Genomic DNA, 19,081 nt, shown 5'->3' on the forward strand with positions numbered 1-19,081 from the left:
GTACATGCTGGTCTAGCTGGTGAACCAACAAAGCCATGCAGTTCATTAGCAAAATAAATAAATAAATATTTACAATTATTCTAGTATCATACACAGGTGTATCCTCTTTAAATGTGCCATCTGGCAGCTGTTTGTTCACTGCTATCCAATGGAGGGCGCTACAGAGCACATTCTCCTCGATGACAATCATATCACTGGCCATTGCAAAGACTTTAGCCACATATGCAGTAAGCCTTTAACACAATAGAGGAAAACAGTCTAAGTATAATTTTTTTTAAAAATGCAAGAGAAGAAATATATTTTTAATTATTGCACCATGTGCTGCTTGGTCTGCTTGCACTGGCAGCGTAGGACCCATCCGATTTACGGAAGTACAGTTCCGTCTGATAACCTTCACAAGAATAAGAAAATAAAGAACATACAATTACAAGGTTGTGTGTGCTTAATTATTTAACTCAGGGGGGTTGGGGTTGCTTTCAATCTGTAATTTTACTAGAATCTTCAATTAGAGGACATTAAAGGGGTAGTATACATTTTCCCCCCAATGTACACTTACTGTATATATGCCCCAAAAAACATTTTCATGACCATTTTTTAATTAGTTCTTCTGACATTTTGGAATAAAAGTACTGTATCTATCCAAATTCCATATTACCTCATGGTGAGTGGGCGGCTGACGTTTCCGAACAACTAATGAGCCTTTTTGTTGTGTAAATTTATTCATCTGTGTGATGTCAGAAAGGTGTGGAAGTTTGGAACCAGTCATATTTGCAGCTTAGTTTCAACTAGATAGGTAAAGTTTATCAAGACAAACTTTGATGTTGGCTTGACAAAGCACTGTTTAAAATAGATTTAAAAGTTATACAGGCCTTAACGCCAGACAGCATTTCTGGCTGGTTGCTAGGCATTGCTATGGTGTTCTTGCTGATTGCTAGGGTAGTTTGGTTGGTTGCAATGCATTGCTAGGCTGATCTAGCTGGTTGCAAGAGCCTTTTTGTTGGTTGCTAAGCATTGCTAGGGTGTTCTGGTTGGTTGCTAAGCATTGCCAGGCTGTTTTAGCTGGTTATGAGGGTCTTTTGGTTGGTTGCTAAGCATTGCTAGGGTGTTCATGGTGGTTGCTAGGCATTGCTAGGGTGTTGTGACTGATTGCTAGGCATTGCCAGGCTATTCTAACTGCTTGAATGGTTGTTGTGGCTGGTTGCTAGGCATTGCCAGGCTGTTCTAGCTGGTTGTGAGGTTCTCTTGGTTGGTTGCTAAGCGCTGCTAAGATGTTCTGGCTGGTTGCAAGAGTGTTGATAGATACATGAGTGTAACTCTATGGGATTTTTGAGATTTTCAATTGTCCGTCACTTTAAAACTGTAAGTCTGATAAGTAAGAAAAAGACATAGCAACCTGAGACAAAAAAGTCTGAAGGTATGTGCCAAGTTTGGTGGATGTAGCTTGAAAGCTGCAGGAGGAGCTATCAATTTCAATTGATAATTTTGGTCTTGGTTTTGGGATTTTGGAAAAACCCTTAACCAAGTCTGTAGGATAACAGTGTCAAGCCAACATACTAATTGGTCTTTTAGGACTGGGTAGTTTTATAGTACAATGAACACTTATGTCAAAAGATCAAGATTTCTCATCAAATGACCCCTTTAAAGGTGATGTTTTGATATTGTTGATAGTGGTGTGCCGACCTGTGTAGATATGCTTAATTGCTTCATTACGTCGGTGCATGCCAACAGTGTCCCACTGATTTGTGCTGTCCAGGTAATGAGTTGCAATGAGAGGTAGTGTCATCAAGACCATGTTCTGCTCTCCACATCCATGAGGCTGGATGATAAGCTCACCCATGAAATCTCCTTTGATGGCCTGCTCAACTGTCTGACTAATCTCCTCACCTGAAAGCATGGACAGGTAAAAGACTGTGATGTAAATTTCTTTTATAAATTAAACTACCATTCTGACACTATTCTGTTGCAAGATCCACCCAAATGTTTTACCTTACCTCTCACTGAGATGTATGTGAAAGCAGGTGTGTTTGGAACCTTTCGTGCTGGGATGTCACTTCTCATAGACACCTTCTGCAAGCCATCTGTTCAATTAAGTAAATGCAGAGTGTTTGTAAAATAATTCAGCCATATTTTGCAAAATTCTGATATTCCGTTCAACACATGTTTTTAAAGTATCCCCACCAGAGTGCTCAGAAGGGTTTAGTGTGACAACGCTCTGCTTAACTTCAGTGAGCACACCTTCAGGCTGAAAGAAAGATCGACAAAGACAAAGAGAGACAGATTCCAAAGTGGAATGTATTTGACCAAACTGAAAGCTTGAAATAATATTGTTAAACTCTCAGTCTAAGATAGGTGTGCAGATCAAAAGGTTCATTTGAAATTCCCAAAACGTACCAACATTTCTTCGGAAATAACCAGAACCCTTTATGTTAGTCATCATAAAATGATGACATTGGAATCATTTGAAGGCAGACTTACCACCACCTTCAGATTCTTTCTTATCGCGTCATTGTGATTAGAGCTAAATGCAACAGCTTCAATCCATTGCTCTTTCAGCTCCATAGGGATGATCACAAATGGGACAGCTGTGGACGACATGGAGTCAACAAGAAATGCTTTCTTGTCTTTCTTTTTTTTATTGGCACTGCTGCAAATACCCTCTGATGTCTTGAATTTTAATGCGCACCTGGTTGTGTAAAATGAAGCCAAACTTCAGCACCACCACTGTGCAGTGTCACTTAATATGTCAGTAGCCTGCAAAGACTGCCCAGTACCTTTAGGTTTTGGTTACTGTAATTGTGAAGAATAGCTTTAATTTCCAGTTGTTCATTCCGCACAGCTGAATAAGGCATCCTCAGATCAATGAAAAATTTCTTTGTAACGGTGATCTCATGGGGATTTGCCACACATATTCCTAGAGAGAAAGAAAGCTAGTAGGGCTGTGCCAATACAATCATATACTGATCCATTGCAATACTACATCTCACAATATTGTATTGAATCTTTAGGTCCCCATTTAGTTATTTTTATTAATCTGTTTGTGCATTCACATTATGCCCAACAGTTCAACGATGAAGTAGCAGGTCGTCTAAATAAATAAAAATTCTGAGTGCGCCGTTTCACAGAATTGCTTCTATTAGTTGCATGAACGCTTGAAACTGATCATTTACTCTTTCCCTTAAGGACATGCTGCCTATCTGTCATGCAATTGGCTGTGTTTTTTCATTGATATTCAATTATGAAATTATTATGTATTAGAGGTAGACAGATACCTCGAAGACATAACAGATATATTGTTATGTATTAGATCGATATCCAGTTATGAATTGTTACATATTAGAGGTAGACCGATATACCGGTTTTACTGATTTATCGGTGCAGATTGCTTTTTGGAACTGGACTGGCCCATCAATTTATACTGTACTTTGTGTTATACTGTACTTGTAATAATAAACCTCATTCCTCATTGAACCTCATCTGGTGAAATGTATATATATACAAAACCCTTCATCTGGTGAATATATAGGCTACAAAAAGCTTAAGTTTGTTAAATACTTAAAAATGAAGTAAGAGTCAAACCTCCGTCATTTCAAAATAAGAGTACTTGGTGTGTTTCTGGCTTTATAGTTAAATAATAGTTACATAGTTCATTTTGTTCTGGTTATAATTGGGATTTTTGGTTAAAAAAAAATAAAATAAAAAAATTCTGCATTTGGGATTTTATTCATTTTGGACTGTTGGGACTCTAGTGCCTGGAAAGACAAAGAATTTTCTTTTTACATTCTATAATTTGATTTTAAATTGATTTTAAAAACTACCAGTTAATTATCTATTATGTTTTGTGATATACTGAATCATCTCATATGTGTCGTGATAAGTATTGTGAGGTGGTTGGCGATACTAAGAGAGCATGCCAAAAAGGAAAAGGAATGACACCAAAAACAAAAGGAAATAACAATAAGTAACAATTACAAAAACAAAAGTGGAGTGGGTTTTTTACCATTAGTCTTGGACAAGCTGATGGCTATGATCTCCCAGGTGGTAATGGAGTCTTTCAGGTAGAGTCCATTTCTCAAGAAAGTAATTTCATCACTAGGCACACAAAACATTTATTCAAGGTAAAAAAAGTTAACTAAAAGTGACCAGTTTCCACAACTGTAATTTTTTTTTTTTAAAAAAACACCTACTCCCTAGCAGTATAGGACCTGGCCAATACAATATAGAGATCCAAAAATGTGTTTACCATGCAAAAAGGTATAGAGCCCAAAATTCTAAATATTACACAATATCTGTGTGTTTGTGTGTGTGTATTCCCAAGTTTTGCAATGAGGTTGAGGTTGTGGGTCAAGTACACAAGAGGGGTTGTTCTGACATGCTGTTTGCAGCCTACAGCATCATTCTCTAGTTGTAACAGTAACTTCATTTTGACGATGTTTAAGCATTGCGTTACTGTTGTTTCCTTTTTCATCTGGATGCTGGTCTTCTGTTCTGCATAGGCCTGAATCCCCTCAGCCAGAACAACACACAGAGTGGATATGGGTACATATTAAGAATTGGAGATACCATCTGCCACTCCTCTACATGGATGACATCAATCTGTACAAATAGCTTTAACAATTGTTCCACAGTCAATCACTTTGAAGACAACTTTTCCCCATTCTGATGTCTGGTTTAAACACTAACTGATAAAATAAAGTGTACTTAATAATTGGGTAATAAACTTTTCTCATTTACCACAACTGGTTTGCAGGACAAGAGGGTAGATTGATTTCCTCCCAAAGCCAGCTTTCAGGGAACTGTGTACGTATATCGATATCCTCTGCAATCTCATCAAAGTCATCTTCCTCACCTGAACATGAAAACAAAATGAACAAGTTATCTATTTAAATAAATACCTTAAATTTAAGCAAGAAAAAGTGTTACGACCCCTTTTGAGCAGTATTGTTTTTTCTTCTGTGCTTGCACTCTGTTTTGCAGATTGGCAGAGAATGGAGTAATTTGGCTTGTTAACACTGATAGGACACACCCGTGCGTGTGATTGGTGCATGGCAGTTAAGCAGCGCTCTTCCAGACTTCACTCTCTTCTCTCCCCCATTCAGAATTATAATTAATTTAAATGTAATAATTTTCCTTCAATAAATATTTTTTATAAGCATTTAACCAATGTGTTGTCCCCCTCCTTGTCACGGCTTTCGAGCCAGTCTTGACAAATGGGGACTCGTCCGGGATTTTATGATCCCTTTGTTTTTGGTGTGGTTTGTAATTGACCCGTTATAGGATAATGGGGTGGGGGGTGGGGAGGGGGGGGAGGGGGGGCGCTTTGTCAGTCTTCATTCATTGTCTGTTTGGTGGGTGTTGGTTGCTCACGTGGATTCTACAGCCAATCGAATGCAAACCTGTTTGTTGTAGTGCTATTGTTTGACACACCAGTTTTTGTGGGGGAAACACGTTGGATTTGTTTGCTCAAGTCAATTTTGGCTCATTTGTTTGCTGTTCCAATTTGAAATTTTGTGGGGGAGATTGTTTGGGAATTTTTATTTCCTGTTTGTTCTGTTTTGGGTAGAGGATTGCAGTGGTTCTTACTTCAGCTTTAGCCTAGGCTCTAGGGATGTACCCGAAGCCAAATACCTTATTCGGAAAGGCATGAATAATGACTTCAAAATGAATAACGGATTCATCCAAATGTAACGAGTCAGGAGAGGTAAGGTAAACATAAAGGTTTACATGCTACATAGAGTATACATCTATTAGGAATATTCCTCCTTATGTAAAACGAAGAAACTGAAACTCCATCTTTTTTTCTTCTTCTTTAAACTGTGCTAAATTTGAGAATATTAAGTGTTCTTGAACTCTGGTAAGATGCTATATAAATGTAACATTATTATTATTATTATTATTTAACTAAATAATGGGGTCCTATCGTAAAAATTCCTGATAGACTTACGGGACTTTCACATGTTAGTAGGCTATACTGATTTTATTTTAATGTTTGAATTTGTATTTATTACTCACTGCAAAATGTGTGCTTGACATTTCACATTTTGTTTAACACCTCTTGCCTCCAGAATAATGTTGTTCCCTATCTGTCACTCACTCCACGTTGGTGTCGATGTAGTGACACTAGGGGTCACTCTTGGGAGCCCGAGACACCTCTGGTCTTTGATAAAAGGCCAATGAAAATTGGCGAGTGGTATTTGCATGCCACTCCCCCGAACATACGGGTATAAAAGGAGCTGGTATGCAACCACTCATTCCGATTTTCTCTTCGGAGCCGAACGGTCATGCTCATTGAGCTGAATACTACTGTTCATTCACCTCTGCTGGATCTGATGGCGCATTTCAGTGGCTTCTCCCCCCTCTGCACTGGTGCACTGCAGAGAATGCCCCTGGGCGCTTCGGCAGAAAAACTAGAGAGTATATTTTCTGAAAGAGCATTTTTCCCCTCTAAAAGAGTATATATTTCTCTAAAAGAGCGCACACACGTAACGTCTTTTTAAAGACGCGTCTTTTTAAAGATGCTTTTCCGATTGTGTGTTATTCCTGGTTGTGCTTGTTATCTCTCGCCTTCTAATGGTCACGATCACTGTCTTTCGTGTCTGGAAACTGCTCACGCGGAGACAGCATTCGTGGATGGTCATGTTCTCATTGCGAGAATATGTCCATGGCAACGTTGCGGTCGTGGCTCGCCTTCGTAAGAAAGTGAGCCATCCCAGAGGCTCCCGCCTCGGTCCTTTTACCCACGGGTATGAGGCCAGCGCGGCTAGCACTGGGGGTGATTTGGGGACCACAATGGGACCACCTCCGCCAGGTATCCCCCCGCGGACCTCCCATTCCCCAGCACGCTTGTCTGCCCCGATCGGGCTCCCGGGTGAGTCCGCCGGCTCGTCTCACGGCGAGTTCGACCTCTTATTCGGAGCCCGCGAAAGTGATGAGCTCTCGAGTGCAGCATCGGAGAGCGGGCTCGTCCAGTTGGAAGCCTCAGCTGGGCTCTTCCCTTCGGGGTCGATTGCCCAGTCACAGGCTGACGCGGAGATGAAGACATGCTTTCCCGGGCAGCCACGAGCGTCGGTTAGAGTGGATTTCACTGCTCTTCCCTGAACCCTCACGGCTCAGAGATTGGTTCCTGGGCTCGTGGCATCGCTCAAAGCCACGCCCCACCCCCATTCCTTTCTTCCCAGAAGTGCATGAAGAGCTGACAAGGTCGTGGGAGGCACTTTTTACTGCCCGGTCCCGATCTTTTCAGCTTCCCCGCCCTCACTACCCTCAATGGTGGGGCGGCCAAGGGCTATTCGGCAATCCCCCGGTGGATAAAGGCGCTCGCGGTGCTAAAAAGGGCCCAAAGCCCCCGTCCAAGGCCTGTAGGTTTACGTCGTCTCTGACGGCCAAGGCCTACGGTGCCGCTGGACAAGCCGCCTCCACCCTGCATGCCATGGCTCTCCTGCAAGTCCGCCAAGGCGCTAAAGGAACTGCACGAGGGTAGTTCCGCACCAGGATTGATGCAGGAACTGTGCTCGGCGACCGACCTCGCTCTCCGAGCGACGGAGGTCACGGCGCGGTCTCTTGGGCGGACGATGGCCACACTAGTGGTCCAGAAGCACCACCTTTGGCTCAACCTGGTTGAGATGGGTGAGGCCGACAAGACACGATTCCTTGCTGACCCATTTCCCAGGCGGGCCTATTCGGCAACACCGTCAAGGACTTTGCCCAGCAGTATTCGATGGTAGAGCAGTAGATGGATGCTAGCTGGCATATCCTGCCCCGGCACGGCTCAAGATCCCGCACCCCGTCTACTCATCGCCAAGGGTGTCCCCCTGCGGTTGAGACAGGCAACCCAGGGACAACGAAACTCGCTGCTCTGGAGCTGGTAAGCAGATCTCCATCTTTTTGTTACCTTTTGCATTTAATTGCACTGCATGCCCAAGTGGCTGCAGTACTCAAGAGCTCAGCAAGAGCGGTTTCCTTGTTTCCTGGGTCACATATCCGGTGTGTACGGCCGTCATCACGACCACCGTCCACCACTCTATTTGGCAGGTTTGTCGCTCCAGCGGTGGTTACCCGCCCCTGAGGGCCCAGCTGTGGCACAAGTCCGCCCCCGATGTGACAGTCTTCACGGGTCACGAGGACAGGCCTCTTCCTCCCCCGTCCCAGGCTGTTCCGGGGGTGGTCACAAGGAGCCAGGTAAGTGCTTCAATGTCCTTAGACTCAGCACGGCCACGTCGTGGTGTGGCACCTCGAACTCCGCCCCGCCGCACGGCCCCACCTGCTGGTGCATCCGATGACGTTGTCCCTTTGGTCACCCTTGCGCGGAACTTGGACGCATGGCTTGTGCTTTCCAATCCGTTACGAGGGCTGGTCCGGACTGTCCGACTCGGCTGTGTGATTCACTTCGCCGGGCATCCGCCCAGGTTCAGCGGTGTCCACTTCACCTTGGTGAAAGATGAAAACGCTGCTACCTTGTGCAGAGATCGCTACCCTCCTACGGAAGGGCGTGATAGAACCTGTCCCTCCAGCCGAGATGAAGAAGGGGTTTTTCAGCCCCTACTTCATCGTACCAAAAAAAGGCGGTGGGTTGAGGCCAAACTTGGACCTGTGAGGCTTTACATAGACTCCCGTTCAAGATGCTGACGCAAAAACGCATTCTGGCGAGCGTCCGGCATCAAGATTGGTTCGCGGCGGTAGACCTGAAGGATGGGTACTTCCACGCCTCGATCCTTCCTCGACACAGACCCTTCCTGCCGTTCACGTTCAAGGGGCAGGCGTATCAGTACAAAGTCCTCCCTTTCGGCCTGTCCCTGTCTCCTCGTGTCTTTACAAAGGTCGCAGAGGCTGCCCTTGCCCCATTAAGGGAGGTGGGCATTCGCATTCTCAACTATCTCGACGACTGGCTAGTCCTAGCTCACTCTCGAGACGTGTTGTGCGCACACAGGGACCTGGTGCTCTCACACCTCAGCCGACTAGGGCTTCGGGTCAATTGGGAAAAGAGCAAGCTCCTCCCAGTTCAGAGCATCTCTTTTCTCAGTTTGGAGTTGGACTCAGTCTCCTTGACGGCGCGCCTTACGAACGAGCGCGCCCAGTCGGTGCTGGCCTGTTTGAAGGCGTTCAAACAGGGAACAGCGGTTCCACTGAAACTTTTTCAGAGGCTCCTGGGGCATATGGTATCCTCGGCGGTGGCCACCCCGCTCGGGTTAATGCATTTGAGGCCGCTTCAGCACTGGCTTCAGACTCGAGTCCCGAGATGGCCATGGCGCCACGGGACACACTGCGTGGCCATTACGTTGGTCTGTCACTATCTTTTCAGCTCTTGGACCGACCTCTCATTCCTATGGGCAGGTGTTCCTCTAGAACTGGTCCCCAGGCACGTCGTGGTCACGACAGACGCCTCCAAAATGGGCTGGGGCGCTGTTTGCAATGGGCACGCAGATGCCGGCCTCTGGATGGGTCCGCGACTGCATTGGCACGTCAACTGCCTCGAGTTGTTGGCAATTCTGCTCGCCCTGTGGCAGTTTCGGCCGTTGATCCAGGGCAAGCACGTGTTAGTTCAGAAAGACAACACGACAACGGTAGCATATGTCAACCGCCAAGGTGGTTTGCGCTCTCGTTGTATGTCACAACTCGCCCGCCGTCTCCTCCTCTGGAGTCAGCAGCACTTCAAGTTGCTGCAAGCCACTTACATCCTGGGCAACCTCAACACTACAGCGGACGCGCTGTCACAACAGGTTACCCTCAGGGGAGAGTGGAGACTCCACCTTCAGGTGGTCCAGCTGATTTGGAGTCGATTCGACAGGCACAGGTGCACTTGTTCGCCTCCCAAGAATCCTCCCCACTGCCTGCTCTGGTACGTCCTGACCGAGGCCCCCCTCGGTATAGATGCGCTGGCACACAGCTGACCCCCTGGCATTCGCAAATATGCGTTTCCCCCAGTGAGCCTGCCTGCACAGACCCTGTGCAAGATCAGGGAGGACAAGGAGCAGGTCATCCTGGTAGCACCCTACTGGCCCGCCCAGACGTGGTGCTCGGACCTCACACTCCTTGCGACAGCTCCCCCCTGGCAAATTCCTCTGAGGTAGGACCTTCTTTCTCAGGGAAGGGGCACCATCTGGCACCCATGCCCAGACCTCTGGAATCTCCATGTCTGGCCCCTGGACGGGACACGGAAGACCTAAGCTGTCTCCCACCTGCAGTGGTAGACACGATTACTCAGGCTAGGGCTCCCTCTACGAGGCGCCTGTATGCCTTTAAGTGGCGTCTGTTCACTAAGTGGTGTTCTTCCCGTCGGGAAGACCCCCAGAGATGCTCAGTCAGATCAGTGCTTTCCTTCCTGCAAGAGAGGTTGGAAGGGAGGCTATCCCCTTCCAACTTGAAGGTGTATGTTGCTGCCATAGCAGCACACCACGATGCAGTCTATGGTAAGTCCTTAGGGAAGCACGACCTGATCATCAGGTTCCTAAGAGGCGCCAGGAGGCTGAATCCCTCCAGGCCACGCCTCGTTCCCTCATCGGACCTCTGTAGTTCTTCAGGGTCTACAGAGAGCCCCCTTTGAACCTTTGCAGTCAGCCGAGCTTAAGGCACTCTCCTTGAAGACTGCCCTCCTGACTGCGCTCACTTCCATCAAGAGGGTAGGTGACCTGCAAGCGTTCTCTGTCAGTGAAACGTGCCTGGAGTTCGGTCCAAGTTACTCTCACATGATCCTGAGACCCTGACCGGGCTATGTGCCCAAGGTTCCCACCACCCCTTTAGGGACTAGGTGGTGAACCTGCAAGCGCTGCCCCAGGAGGAGGCAGACCCAGCCCTGTCATCGCTGTGTCCAGTGCGTGCTTTACATATCTATTTGGATCGCACGCAGGGCTCTGAGCAGCTCTTTGTCTGCATTTGGTGCACAGCGGAAAGGAAGCGCTGTCTCCAAGCAGAGGATCGCCCACTGGCATATGTCGCCTAGGGCATGCCGTCCCCGGTAGGGCTACCAGCCCATTCTACCAGGGGTGTAACAGCTCCATGGGCCCTGGCCAGGGGTGCCTCTCTAATAGACATTTGCAGAGCAGCGGGCTGGGCAACACCCAACACCTGTGCAAGATTGTACAACCTCCGGGTGGAACCGGTTTCATCCCAGGTAGTGGCACGCAACACAAGTGGATAAGCCCGGGATAGCTGGCCAGGTGTATCACTTGCACATAGCGCCTTCCACCTCCCTTGGAGCTGAAGACATGCGCCATTAATTCCCAGTAGTGTTCACAGACTTTGTTCCCTGGTTGACTTCCTCCGAGCCCTGTGGCAGTCGAGTTTTCGGAGATACTCGTTGCCGGCCCAGTACATGCGCTAACTAAGAGCCCTGTTCTGGGGTAGGTGCTCCGCATGTGGCGGTTGCCTGTAAGGCTAACCCCATGTGATCTATATCTTACGCTAGTTCGTTTCCCTGCTGGCAAACTGCGTCTTCCTTGGGCAGAGCCCCTCTGCCCCAGTCTCCATGTTTGTAGTAACTCCTCCCTCATTGGGCAGGATCTACCTTGAAGGCTCTCCATATGGTTGGAAAGACCATGTGATGTATTCTTCCACTTAAATATCCCCCCCTTTCTTGGGGCGAGGTGTGGTCTCCGCGGTATCTTCCCCTTGGGAGGGACACCCCCTGACTAGACCTGGCGGCCCAGTCAGATAATCCCCCTTCTTTTTTAGGGAGTGGAAAAAGAGAAGGGGAAAAGAGGCCACAACTGGGTTAAGCCTGTCTCTATCTTTGGGTAGTCGACTTGTCCCCAAAAAGGGCCGTTCGACACTCATAACTGTGTTGGGGGAGGTTACGTGTCGACCTGGTGTGCTGGCTATGAGGCACACAGCAAGTCTGCCCACCACACACCGCCAGTTCACGTAACACAGTTCAGCCTTGTGGCATTTTGTATAGGGACCCCTAGTGTCACTACATCGACACCAGCGTCGAGTGAGTGACAGATAGGGAACGTCATGCTTACTGGTGTAACCTCCATTCCCTGATGGAGGGAATTTTATACCCATATGTCCGGGGGAGTGGCATGCAAATACCACTCGCCAATTTTCATTGGCCTTTTATCAAAGACCAGAGGTGTCTCGGGCTCCCAAGAATGACCCCTAGTGTCACTACATCGACACCAACGTCTCGTTCCCTCCATCAGGGAACGGAGGTTACACCAGTAACCATGACGTTATACATGAACAGACAAACAGAAATTCTGTTTCATGCAGATATTAATATCTGAAATACCAGAAGAAACCAAAGTTAATAACATATTCCACAGTTAATGTAGCCTACAAATTCAGCTTTATCTGGTAAGAGAAAAAAATTATAATAAAATAATATATTTTTAAATAATAATTGTATAATAATATTAATTATTATTATTATTATTATTATTAGGCTATTATTATAAAAAGGCATATACAAGGCATATTTTATATATAGAAGCTATAAATGTAAAAGTAACACTTAAAAATGGGTGTTTCATTTAGTTTTGATGCACTTCCGGTTTAAGCCTACACCTGGTTCTATCTGAATACAGAGACAGATACAGATAATTTTGTCATATGAACAGATACAGACACAAATACAGATAATGGCTTCACTGCACACCCTTTCTGGGCTCAAGTAATTTTTTCTGCACTGTTTAAAAAAATGCAAATGATCTTTTGATTCGAACAGTGTGGGATTTTGTTAAGTAGCAGTAGCTGTCTTAGTTACCGTTTGTGTCCCTGTTTGTCTGCAGCAACTTATTCCCCTTTTGGGACAAGTTGAGCTCAATTGTATTTTTAATTTTTTTGTGTGTGTGGTGAATGTGGGTGGAGCAGCAGTCTCGAGAGCATGTACTGTATGTGGTACGGTAGAGTTGCCAGCTTGCTGGTTTCTTTTGTTGTGTCAGCGGGATTTAGTGCATAAATACCCATCACAAGTCACTGCATGAAGACTAGGGTTGAGGTAGTTAGTGTCTTGTGTTTTGATAGGATTGTATGAGGTTAGAACATGAACGTGAAAAACGTAAAACTGAGTGAATGAACCTCGATCTCCAGAGATATCGCCTAGATGAGTTTAGAGAGGGTACATTTTTAATGAGTTCTGCTGATTTTTCCCAGCATGATCCTTCATTCCACGCTGTCAGAAATGTTATATTGTTACCCAAATTTTATGAGAAAGAACTTACATTCTTTACTCTGTTTAAGCGGGTAGCTGATGCTAAAGTTTGCCCGATAAAGTGCAAACTTTACTTATACAATGTGTTTTCACTGGGAGAGCTCAACAGGCTTACTCAGCACTGTCAGTGGTACGAGTTGGTTCCAAAGGTGTATTGCCAAAAGTTTAGGACTCTGACTAAGGGGGTTAAAGGAGCTCACTGTGAGTTTGTCCGTGAACTTATGTCCCTTTTCGGTTGATGGCAGACACATTAAAAGATATTTGCAACTAAATAGTGCTTGAGCAGTTAAAAAATCATGTGCTTCCCCGAGCTGCCACATGTATAAATGAACAGAAAGACAACACGGCCGCTGAAGTTGATGTGCTGGCTAATGAGTAAGTTTTAACTCATAAGATCAGTTTAGGGGAGTCTAGTAAAACTAAATAATCATTAGATTTTAAAAAGAAGATGAAAGGTTCGAATCCAGGGCATGCTGAGTGACTCCAGTCAGGCTTCCTAAGCAACCAATTGGCCCGGTTACTAAGGTGGGTAGAGTCACGTTGGGTTAACCTCCTCGTGGTCGCTATAATGTGGTTCCCGCTCTCGGTGGGGTGCGTGGTGTGTTGTGCGTGGATGCCGTGGAGAATAGCGTGAAGCCTCCACATGCGCTAGGTCTCCGCGATAACGCACTCAACAAGCCACGTGATAAGATGTGTGGATTGATGGTCTCAGACGCGGAGGCAACTGAGATTCGTCCTCTGCCACCCGGATTGAGGCGAATCACTACGCCACCACGAGGACTTAGAGCGCATTGGGAATTGGGCATTCCAACTTGGGGAGAAAAAAAAAAGAAGAAAAACAAGAAGATGAAAGGCAGATTTTTTTGCTTAGAATAGAGATCATGATTCTTTTACAATTTTGAAGAAAACAATTTTAATTTCAGTGATTTACAAAACCTGAGCATTAGGTGTGGTGTTGCACTGGTAAATAAATAAGCAACTATGCTTTAAAAAAACACTCATTAAATTAAAACAATGGAGCCTTCAGTGTTTCTTTTGTAAACCTTTCAAGTAATTATTCAAGACCCAGTAATTAAATAGAGAACAGAGTAAACAGTGCTTTAAGTTTTCAATAACAGTAGCAATTAAACATTTAAAAAAATCATATATTTATATAAAATCATTAAAAAAAACATTAAAAAAGTAAGTAATCTAATGCAAAATAAAATGTGTGATTAATGTGTGATTAGATATACATTAATACTACTTTGATGAAGTCAGAATGTCTGAATGCCTATAACACTGAGCAGCAGATATATTAGGCTGCATTTATACATCGCACAGATCTAATATTTTGATATATGATTTTTGTCCCATCTGCTTATATATTAAAGGAATAGTTCACCCAAAAATGTTAATTCTCTCATCATTTACTCACCATTATGCCATCCCAGATGTGTGTGGCTTTCTTCAGCAGAACACAATTGTAGATTTTTAGAAGAATTTCTCAGCTCTTTTGGTTCATACAATACAAGTGAATGGGTGCCAAAATTTTGATGCCATGTAGAGTCCCAGGAAACTCGGGACCCGAAGTCCCGAGGAAGCCTCTCACTCTCTGCTCTATGGTTCACACACCCAACGGGAGCCATGAGTCTTCCTTTCTTCAAAGCCCACTTCATCATCCATCGAGACAATAACTATCAGCGATCATAACAGAGTCCAAGACATCGACGGAACGAACTTTCTTAAAACCCCAAAGAACCAAGCAACACAAGGAAATGCAATGCAAGGAAATGCAACGACACGCAAGTACATCTCCAGACTTTTGCTCAAAGTGCTGGTGTATTAGTTAAATACTTTGGGTAATCTGATTGCAAATCGATTTAGACTCAAAGAAGGATAAATGGTTCTTCAGGCATTGTCAACATTTTCTCTGTATTGATCATTTATTTCACATTCTGTCACTATTCACCAACCTGTTTCATTTTATATGTGTTAGATTAGTTTTATGTTTAGAATAGCAATAAAGTTTGTCTGTATTCAAAGATAACTTGACTGTGGTATATTTTGATAAATAATCTCATCCCTGTTTTTAAAAGATTTCACTTCAAAGCTATACCTAAAATATGTGTGATATTATTTTCAATAAGCCATGAGAATAATATTACTCCAATAAGTGAATTAATCATAATTTCCTTGTTAAAGCTAATTCCTTACAATAGAAATTGTGAGCGGATATAATGAGACGTTGTATTACGATTTTAATGGTGGAGAATTTTATTCAGACAAATAATCTAATTATTTGTCATTTATTTTTCTTATAATGGTTGTCGAACGTGACTAATTCCATTATAAATTTCCTTACATAATAATGATGTAGAATAAGGACAGTTTAAATTAATTCCTAGCTCACATACTGTTCCTACATATCTACCTTGTTTATTTTTTAAATGATTAGATTCTGTTATTTTGCCCTTTATCTGGGGTCACAAAGCTCATAGAATCTCCAAGGTCCACCTACAGAAGCCCAGTGAGCTTGGTGGTTTAGGGCTACCTGTTTTTTAGCAGTATTATTTGGCCGCCAATGCTAGGGCTATGGTGTACTGGCAGAGCCGTGATCCATGTACAGACGACCCAGCTGATGAGTCTCCCAAATTGTTGCATATGGAAGCTCAGTCCGTTGCCGGTCTCTTGCAGCAATTCTTCTTTCTAGTGCTGACTCCTCTAAATAGTTTCATTGTAAAAACATTGTTCTTAATTCTCTTAACATTTTGAACCAAATGAAGAATGCACTGAACATCACACATCCTTCAGTATTCCTGCCCATCTGCAAAACTAATAATGTTTTGCCTGGCCAATCTGATACAATATTTTTTTTTTTTTATTTGGAAAAGCAAGGGTCTAGCCATTATGAAGGATTTTTATTTAAATGATACATTTGCTGCTTTCGACCACCTTTGCAAGACTTTTGACCTTTCCCATTCCCACTTCTTTCGTTATTTGCAGGTGCGTCACTATATGAAACACACTTTCTCTGATTTTCAGAATCTGCCACAAGATAAATGTATGTATACTCTCCTGGGTCAGCCCCCTGATTCTAGGCATCTGGTGTCATGGTATTGCTTTGTATTGCGAGTATTGTTTTGCTGTGAGTTTGTATATAATTTGTGTGTCTTTGTATTACTGTATAAAAAAGCTTTGATAAATAAAATATTAAAAAATAAAAAAAAACTTTCATATTCTTCATGCATGAAGTGAAATGGAGGAAGAAGAATTTCTAGCAAAAATGGACTTAAATATTGATCTGTTTCTCACCCATATCTATCATTTCACTTCTTAAGACATGGATTAAAACACTGGAGTCGTATGAATTACTTTTCTGCTGCTTTTGTGATTTTTGGAGCTTCAAAGTTTTGGTCACCATTCACTTACATTGTATGGACCTACAGAGCTGAAATATTCTTCTAAAAATCTTAATTTGTGCTCTGCAGAAGAAAGTCATACACATATGGGATGGCATGAGGGGGAGTAAATGATGAGAGAATTTTCTTTTTTGGGTGAATGATTCCTTTAATAGCGGTGTTTACATTAATATCGCATCAAGCATTTTGACTTAAAAAAGAGCATTTGGTTGTTCACACACGCAGCTGCATTCATCACAGGACACGAGCGCATGGGCAGACATATGCATGTGAGTGTTTGAAAGCAGCCAGCTGAAATCAAACAGCGCGTGGCTATCGAATTTAGTCAGAGCTTGATATTGAGTGGTGCTGACGTAGTGGGCTAAAGCACAAAACTGGTAATCAGGTTGCTGGTTTGATCCCCACAGCCACCACCATTGTGTCCTTGAGCAAGGCACTTAACTCCAGGTTGCTCCAGAGGTAATGTCCCTGTAATAAGTACACTTTAAGTCGCTTTGGATTAAAGTGTCTGCCAAATGCGTAAATGTATACTGATGGTATTTTTTTAGCATCGGTAGCTATTAAATTTAATATTGAACTGAGCAGAGATTTGACAGAATTTTGCTCGGGAATTTTTAATTTCATACAGATTTAAGTTTAATATTGGAGAAAAAGTTGTATCAATTAGAGCAATGTTCTGCCATGACACAAAATATAATATTATATTGGCATGAGAATTATCTACTGAATGTAGTAGATAACAGATAGCAGGGCACTCATTCACTTTGAAGCACACAGCTCACATAGACTACATATATATTTAATTAAATCTCAGCCTTCTGTGGTTTAATAACCTCAATGTGTCACGTAGTGACCTGCAAAAGAGACTTCTCAAAAAGAGGTGAGAAGCTACTGTCAAAAATACACAGAAACCGAAAGGGTTTCCACCAAAATAGAAGCTCAATTTAAATGGAAAAAAATAAATAAAAAAGAATTAAATCACTACTGTATGTAATATCCACTGTAATATTAATACTACTACCAATAATAATTAATTAACTGTATTACATGTAAGCAATTTATCATGTCTGTGATGCTTTGTTGTGCAGCATTTGACAAAAAATAACTCAATGCTGTGTTGTGGATTGTGCTGTGACGATCTCTATAAAAGCACTTCATCTGATTAAATAATGCAATTTTATGTTGAAAATTAATTGTATTAGTTTAATTTATTAAAGTTTGAATGAATTAATGTTTAGACAGATCAAATTTAATTGAACTGTCAAATACGGAATCAAGAGCAAAATAAATGCATAGATCCCGACATATTAACATGCAGGCATACTTCTGTTCATGAAAAAGAACCTGCCCCTTAGACTTGCAAAAGAATACATTTTGAGAGACATCCTTTAAATATTGGTGATTATCTTTTATTTTATTATTTTAAATAGTGGATTTTTGAGTATTTCTCAAAATGTAAGAGCTAAAAATGACAATTTTTTTTCTTGATAATGTCTCTTGATTTACAGTTGCTGAAACCAATAAAGTCAGTAGGTAAGCTCTCTTGGATTTGTTTATTTAGTGATTATTAAAAAAAAAAATACTGTAAAATTTGTGACTGCTAAATATGACTTTTTTGATTATGTCTGTTGAGTAAAAGTTGCTGGAAAATAATAATAATGCTGTCTCACAGTATTGAATTTAAAACTGTAAACAATACAAAAACCCTGCAAAAATAAACAGGTATCAGTATCTGTGAGTACCAAAAATGAAGGATCGTTACTTGTACTTGGTCTCCAAAAAATTGTATTGGGACATCCCAGCTGAAAATGCATGACAATTTGTTCACTAATATGAGCAATTTAAGGGGGAAAAAAGGCAAGAAAGACTTGCCTTTGAGTCTTGCATAGGTGGACAATGCTTTTGAAATGTACGTTTTAAAGGACTGAGCTTTAGGCAGCTCCGAAACATTTATTCAAATCATTTTATAAACAAATGAGGGAAAAAATTAAAAGATGGAACAATTGCATGTTCTCACTGCGTGCAAGGATGAGTTATTCCTCTGCTGAGAATGTCTTGTGCTTTGATATCTCCTTGCAGCAGTACAGGAAGGCCTGGACACATTCATCTACGTCTACGATGTACGTGGCTCGTCGTTCACAATTGTAGCCGAGTTCATTGTCCTGCATTCCATCCACACAACACTTCTTCAGCTCACCAGAGTATTTACCAGCTGAGAAGATATTAGTGTGCAACAATAAGTATGGACAGGAAATAAGAACTGTAGGGGTAAAATATAATAAAAGCTGGAATCTGCAAGTTAGGAACATGTAAGGTTCCTTAAGATTTGTATTTTGCGTGATATTGCAACAGCTTAAATAGAACTGCATCTTTACCAAGTGTAGTGGTGACCTGCAGAAGACTCACGGCTCTCAGTCTTCTCTTAGATGGAGCAGTGCACTCATGTACTACAAAAACATTAAACAATTTCCAGACTTCACCTCTAGGCCTTATTGAAATCTGCTTGGAAACTAGCATCACCAATCTTTAATTAATT

The 19,081-nt window shown here is 42.9% G+C and overlaps 1 pseudogene; it reads right to left on the reverse strand.

The window, feature by feature from the left end:
* Window positions 1–19,081, reverse strand: part of LOC127444735 (complement C3-like) — a 58,936-nt pseudogene that overhangs the window by 18,106 nt on the left and 21,749 nt on the right.

Source organism: Myxocyprinus asiaticus, chromosome 8 (assembly GCF_019703515.2).
Source record: "Myxocyprinus asiaticus isolate MX2 ecotype Aquarium Trade chromosome 8, UBuf_Myxa_2, whole genome shotgun sequence".
NCBI lineage: Eukaryota > Metazoa > Chordata > Actinopteri > Cypriniformes > Catostomidae > Myxocyprinus > Myxocyprinus asiaticus.